We start from the raw sequence: 7,625 nt of genomic DNA on the forward strand, positions 1-7,625 counted from the left end.
AAATAAACCAAGCCTTTTATTATGTGGCTCTTTTCTCATGACTCTCTGATCTGGAGACATGTCTTTGCAGATTATGTGCCTAGAAGGATACTGTGTGGAGTTTACAGAGATAAATCATGCTGTGACTTAGCCTCCCAGGCTGTGACACGATACAAGAGGCACAATCCAGCTGGCTGCTCCAGACTGCCAGCTGAGACACAGTAGCTCACTGTGCATGTGCTGTTACCCCATTGTGAAGCAGAGTAACATGGGTTCATGTGAGTCACCATCAACTGACCTTGTTTTTCGACGCAGTGCAGCAATGGATCTCACCCTGTTACCACATCTGAAATGAAGGACCCTGACTAACAGCTGGGGGACAGGAACCTCTACAGGCCAGCACAGGCTTTCTGCCTGACAAACCCTTAATTTTCTTTCATTAACGTACTTGGGTTTAGAATACACAGTTAGAAATAGCATTTTATTGCATGCATCACCATAGCATCTCAGGTTTCTAATTGAAGAAACTCAGGCAATATTCTAGATCATAATCCAAAAGCAGGCAAGAGCTAGAAATCTTCTGGCTGCTTTGAAAACTAAAGTATTTGGTTGTAATACAAATCTTGCTGAATATAATTTCTTTCTAAGTATTTATCTTCAATTTGCTTACTAGATTTTGGGTGATATTTAACTGATAACAGTTTTTCTAAATAAAATCAGATTTAATCATATTGCTTATTTGTGTTTTTACAACACCGTCATCTCAGATTATTTTATATCATCTTTCTGCTATTCTCCCTACTTTTGCTACCATTTCTTAATGAGTTGAATAGTACAATGCATGGTGGAGATTCCTGCCATGTAAAATTCAAGATGTTTTAACGTGGCAGAAATGAATGTTTTCAAACACATATCAAGTGGTGAATTACAATATTTTTTGTGTGTGTTCTGCTACATACAACATACGGGTCATAATACATGCAAAAGATGTTTCTACAAGAAAGTTTTGGTACAATATCTTCCCTGAAATTATCTTTATCCAGTACTCATCCTTTCTCCACCCTGCCAGCAAAAGGAAACTGACAATAAGGAAAACTAGCAGTCCTCTCCTGCCTGGGCAAAACAGCCCTGGAAAAGGGGAAAAATCTTTCTTTCCTGAGAAAAACAAGAGCTCCAGATATGAACTAGTGGTTGTCTCACTATAAAAACAATGGGTGTTTCTGAGCTATTTAGCTAACTTTGAAATTGCTTTCAAAAAGGCTCACAAAAACTGAGGCTAACATCTTGCTGTAGCCAGCCCTGCAGCTCACGGATCTCACCAAAAAAAAATGTGCTACTTGTGCATAATTAAAGGATCTGCAAACTACCAGTCAAGATAAAAAGATCAAGGGCTATCATAAACCATGCTGTCTTATAGGATGAGCTTACCAGCAGCAGAAAAAGATGTGTTTTCTTTCTGTGAGGATTACTTGCTCTGGTATGGTATAGGAGTTTGACAATCTCCTCTCCAGTAGCTCTACTTGAGGGCACAATGGAGTCTTTTTTTCTAGGACAGCTCCTGTGTCCGAAAATGCCATCAAAATTATTTGCCTATCTGGTCTGATATTTAGCGAGGACCCACACAGAGCAGAGCTAGTGTGGAATGTTTTTTATTTACTTCATGAGAAAGTGTTTATGGACCAACACTGAAGTTTTTTCATGGGAATATGTCAACTCAGATAAAGTTTTTGGCAGGAAACTTTCCTACTGTACAAAACCCAAGCTAGAAAGACCTGGGAAAGTGCAGAGGTCTCAAGCTGATGGAAACAGAGAATTCAGTATCTGTCTTGTCTATATGTTTTGCCTCAGAAAGCAGTTGTAATTAGCAGGCCTGAGCCATGTCACTTGCACCTAAACTGTCATTTTTTAAGAACATGTCAAAAGAAATTAATTTTAATTTTCCCCCTTTCCTTCTTATTTTCCTTCTGTATGAAGGTTTTGGAGGATCAATGTGGAACCTAGACAAACAGCGAGGGCTGCAAAATAGTTCTTGCTTTCTTTCTGCTCCTAATGTCATTTCTTCTTAGCACCCTGTGTAGTCTCAGGGAATTTGGAAGCAAAACTTAATGTTGATTAAAGTCTTGAGCTCAGGTTCTATCCCAGCCTCATCATTTATAAACTGTTTTCCTGTCAATAAATAATCTTTCGAACTTGTTTACAGAGAAAGCAAGCAAATATTTTCCCTGCTAGTGTTATCCTTTTTGAATGGTTTTTGTTTTGACTATTTTTGTAATATTTTCCTTTCACTTGTGCAAATTGTTTAGCATTTCATGAACCTCCAAAAATTGGAATCTTTGTTCTAGTAAATACACAAACCCTTAAAAACTGTTCCCGGACTTTTCGTCTCATAAATCAGCAAAATTCAGCAGTGGGAAATCTAGGAAATTTCTAGGTGTCTCACATTTATAGCCAGTTATCAATTTCACTTCTCTGCATGGATTTTGGGTTTTTTTCAGTCCATTAGATTGTGTAGGCAGAGAGGGAGCAGGAAAGGCAAATAATATAGATGGGATGCTTCGACTCATCAACCTGTGCAGGGCAATTGTCCAGTGACTGTAGCAAATGTCATCCCCCCTTGCTGAGCTCACACCTTCTCCCAACACAGAAAAACCTTAAAATAGGTTCCATGCAGCAGCCAGCCAAGAGCACCTTGGGATTACCCCCTTCCAACACCAGAGGGAATGCAGTTGCTGCAGCTAATTATGACTGCTCATAGGTAATCAAATTTGGACATATTAAAGAGTAAAATCAGTGTGCAAGTCAAAGCTGGGAAGGGCCAGGTGGGTGTCACTAAAGGTCATTTCTGCACCTCTCCTACTGGATTTTGGCACACACACATGCAAAAACAAAACATGTGAATGACAGTGCTTGTCATGCTAACCCAGCTGGATCCTGCAATCTCCAGCTACTGTGAATTCCCAGGGAAGCATTAAACTGCCTCAGCACAGACTTCTCATGCCATTTCAGATGCTGCAGAGTATCTGGCATGACCTTCAGCTATGGCTTGAGATGGGTGTGGATCTCCCATGGATCCTAAGTCCCTTCTACCAGCTCTGTGTGGGTGGCTTAGCTACTTTAGAGCATCTGAAATGTTCTGAGCAGACTGTATTTTGGCAATGGGCCCCTGCTCCCTGTGTTGCAAGCTATGGAAAACATGTTTTTTCACTTTCACAAAAATCCCCAAGTGTGAAAAGATCAGAATGAGGCAAAATCTCGCCAGAGTCTGGGTTACTTTTGCAGCTGTGACAAAGGTTTTGTGCACCGTATTTCAGCACAACACCCTTTGCTGTACATGTTCTGGGGTGGCCATAACACCAGGGTAAAGGCCTCCCATGAAATTGCTTACTGTCCAGGGCTGTCTTTGCAACCTCCACCAAACTCTTCATCAGCTACTCTGTAAGGCAAAAAACACCCTCTGTGCTTACTGTGGGCTGGAAGTGCAGCCTGGGACATCTATTCCTTGGGAGCTAATGCATCAACATGTCCTGCCTGGGATTGCAGAGGGGTGTGGTCCACAGGACATGGGGCTGTGGGGGGTTCCTCTGGGAGAAGAGGATGCCACAAGTTCTGCACACCTCCCTGCATCACAGGAGAGGTCTCCACTAAATCAATCTGCTGGCCTGAAAGCAGAGCTGTGGGAGCCACAGGGAGAAATTCTCACTAAGCAGGCTTTAAAACAAAGGTATGATCCCAACTCTTTTATTATCAAAGTGGGAATGGGCATAACAAAAAATTCTTCAGCTCAAAAAAAAAAAGAAAAAAGATATCAAAATCACACTCACCCTTTTTCTTACCCAGAATTTCATCTGGTGGAAAATCTGATACAAAAGGGAGTTGCATGCTCTGGAAAATCTGGCTAGTGTGTTAGTTCAGTATAAAAAAGAGTGGAGAACAGAGAAGCCAAACTCCCATGCTCATGATGACCCTTAAGGGAGCTTAATTAAAGGTGATGGTGAAAGAAAGGTAAGCAGTTAAGACCCTGCACCAGACAGGATATACTGAGCCAGATTACTCAATACTTGTAAAGACAATGTTTGTCCCTTGCTCCCGTCAGTCTTTCTTTACTCAGTCCCTGCACTCTGATGAAGGTGAGGTGTAAAGCAGGGGAGGACGTAAATGACAGGCAAGGATGCCATTCCTTTAGTCCTATTTCCTGGTTAATTGCTCTTCCAAAATTCTTATTTCGCTCTGCTTCTCTTTTCTTTTGTACCAGGAATCTGTCCCAGAACTTGCCTGCCGCTTATCAAAAATTAATAGCAAAGGAAAGAAAGAAAGAAATCCCGTGCAGACAGGGTCATGTTCCAGTGAACTCATTCTAAACATAACTTTTTCATTTCAACAATCCTTCTCGGGCAGCATCTGAATTCCCTGCCCAGCTGGTGGCTATGGCCTAATACCGCTATTCCCATCACTCTCCAGCCCTATAAAGTAAAACCTCTACGGCATACAGCTATGAGATAACAGTCTCCATGGGGCTGAGTCACAGGACTCTTCATCTAGGGATGAACACTTAACTTGCTATCATTCTTCTTTGCCTCCTGCCATTCCTTTTCTCCACTCTCTGCTACAGAAATTTGCATTTATTCTCCATCTTCACACTGCTACATTGAAATCTGTCTCGGGCCACCATGTCGAACAGCTGCCTGTGGGTCCTCCATAACCATTCACCAGAGGGATCAGGCTACAACTATCCCTCCCTGCTCCAGGAGGAGGGTGAGCAGCCACAGATGAAGAAATCCATTGAGAGAAGAGGCATCAGCCTTGAAGAGCTTGTTTAAACAAATATTCTGTGCTTTGACTAATGCTAGTTTGGGGAACTTCAGAACAGCATAACATGGCTGTGAGCTCATTACAACTGATGGAGAAGAAATTTTTTAGATCTGGTGAAACTGGAAGTGAGGGCATGTGGCCCATTTCTTCTTTTTATGAAAAACTCTGGGCTTTTTTGCCTTGTCCATAAAGGAGTTGATATCTTAATTTTGGATTTAGAAATCATTAACATACAGGGCATGGAGTCAAGACTATTCCTGGTACAGGATTTTTGCTTGACCTTGATAAGTTACTCTAATGGGATCATGCTGGAGCTCGGCAACTCTGAAAATCAGGCCATGAAGGCGCCTAAATATGGATGAGATGCCCATGTTTCAAATGCTGAATGTAGCCACTTTGCCCTTCCATTTCCCTACTTACAAGAAATCAAGTTAATAACATTTTATCAGGCTCAATACTTTCCTGAGGAAAGAAACAGCAGTGACTGGCATAAATTTCGAGCAATAGTGCATTAACCCATTTTTTAGAATCCATTTAGGATGGTAAGATGAAGGTGCTATAAAAATGCAAAATACCTCACAAAATTTTTCTTCTCTTTCCATTTATAGAGCACATACTTGCAAATGTATGCATCAGTATCTCAATAAATATAGAATCCACAAAGTGTTTCAAAGTATACAGATTAATATTCGTTTATTTACCTGAAAAAAAATTAATGTCTTCAATAAAAAAATGAATGAGAAACATGGATGTTACAGAGAGTGACTTCCATTTGGAAGATAAGTTCAAAGACTCGCACTAATGAAATGTCATAGGCTTTCTAAAAGTTATGGAGCATAAGTTTCTGACACAGAAGGTTACTCTGTCTTGAACTTCATATGATGGATAAAGATGAATTAATCACTGGAGTAGAAGTTGGTCGTTGCCTAGGAACCAATGATCATGACCTCATTGCATTCAACATACCCAAACAAAGGATAGCCCCAAAGAATACAGTAAATGGGATGTTTCAGAATGGCTACTTCCAAAAATCTAAAGGAAACCCTGAGCTACATTAACTGAAAGAGAAATATTTTAAAGAAACTGTGCTTATATAACTTTCTACAGTGATATTTGTTCCTGTGGTGCTAATTTTTAATGAACCTGCTGATGATTATAGTACATCAAAGATACTTAGGAAGATACTTAGTTTGAAAAAAAAAAGCAGACAAGCAGAGATCTGGATAACTACAGTTTGACTAGTTTAATGTCATATTCAGGGAAAGTAATGATAGATATCTTCTGGTAGTATGTGCTTCAGAATTAACCGATGTCAATTCAGTAGCTGCTGTAAAACAAAAAAAACCTAAACACATCATAGTCTTTCAGACTATAAATTCAGATGGCAAAGGTTATTTTTAAAAGTGATTTATTTGGGAATATTGTTAGTCATTCAGAGCAACAAAACAAAATATTCTGTTTAAAAATAGCATTGCTCACTCTCTGGGGCACTTATTTAATGGATCTAAGAAATGACCAAATAACAGATCTTGAGCACTTGGAGAAAGGCTGTGTTACTAGTGGGATTATTTAAGGCTTGTTACTATGTCTTATACTGGTCAATGTTATTATATTAATTAGAAGCAATAAGAACAAATTTGGTGCTCACCTACAGATTAATGCAATAATATAACGGAATGGAGACAGGACATTTATTTAAAGCAACACAATTTTTCAATAAACTGGGATCTACTGAAAGAAAATATTCTTTAGGACGGAGCAGAAGAATAAATCTTCTAACTGCTACTAAAAGATGTTGCTATGACATTTGACCTCAGTGCACATTGCTGTTATTTGGTAAGATATCATAGAGCAGGGATCAGATTTTAGTTTTGTTGTCCCTGTCCTCAGTTCCTAAGACTTCCTGGTAAGAAAGTAGGCACTGGACTTGCTGAAATTTCCATATCTTCAAGCACAGCTGTCCTTATATTTTAAACTGAAAATCATTTGTCTTTGGTCAAGGAACAGATATAGTTCAAGCAATGGCTAATTGGTTGAAGCAAACAGGAGATCAGACTAGATTTCTAGCTGTTCCTTCTAGCCCTTAATCTCACAAACCACAAGCAGGCTAATGCATAAAATATTCAGCCAGGCAATATCTAAACATTTTGCTTCAGTGTATTTTTTGCATAGGAAAAAGCAGTATCTTCACTCCAAAGGCTTACCTAAGAGACTGTGCTACTGCTTCATGGAACCAGTGTGCACCAATGGTCTTGAATTTTTTATAATTTCAATAAAATACCCTACTTTTGCTTTTCTTTTCACCAGCAATTGATAAAACTTATTTGGACATTTGAAACTTAAAAGAAACACATTTAGTATTTGAGGTTGCCATTAAAAACTACATGCAAAAAAAAAGGAAATATTTCCTCCCCTTGAGATGGCACATCTGCTCAGTAAACTTGCACTACACTTTACTGGCTTTGGTTTTTTCTTCCCAACGACTGCCCCTGTGAAAACACCTGTGAAGACAAGTCAGACAGAGCTACATTAAATGGACATTAACAATATGTATTGCCAATTCTCAAATCCAGATTGTGTCAGGAAAGAACAAAAAGGAGGTCTGAAAATCTAAGTTGACCATGAAAAAAACCAGCCAAAATGGGCCAAGCCAGCATATGTAAGTGATCTACCTCACAGAAAATGTAATGGCAACATTGACATTTTTAAAATAGTCAAAACAGGAAAAAAGAGTTCAACTTAAGTGTAATCATGCTACAGGAGTTTTCCGAATAGTTCTTGGATCAATTCTTGCGATGCTACTTAGAGAAATATCAGCGCTCACTGGTCATCTTCCA

Source organism: Geospiza fortis, unplaced genomic scaffold (assembly GCF_000277835.1).
Source record: "Geospiza fortis unplaced genomic scaffold, GeoFor_1.0 scaffold16, whole genome shotgun sequence".
Classification (NCBI taxonomy): Eukaryota; Metazoa; Chordata; class Aves; order Passeriformes; family Thraupidae; genus Geospiza; species Geospiza fortis.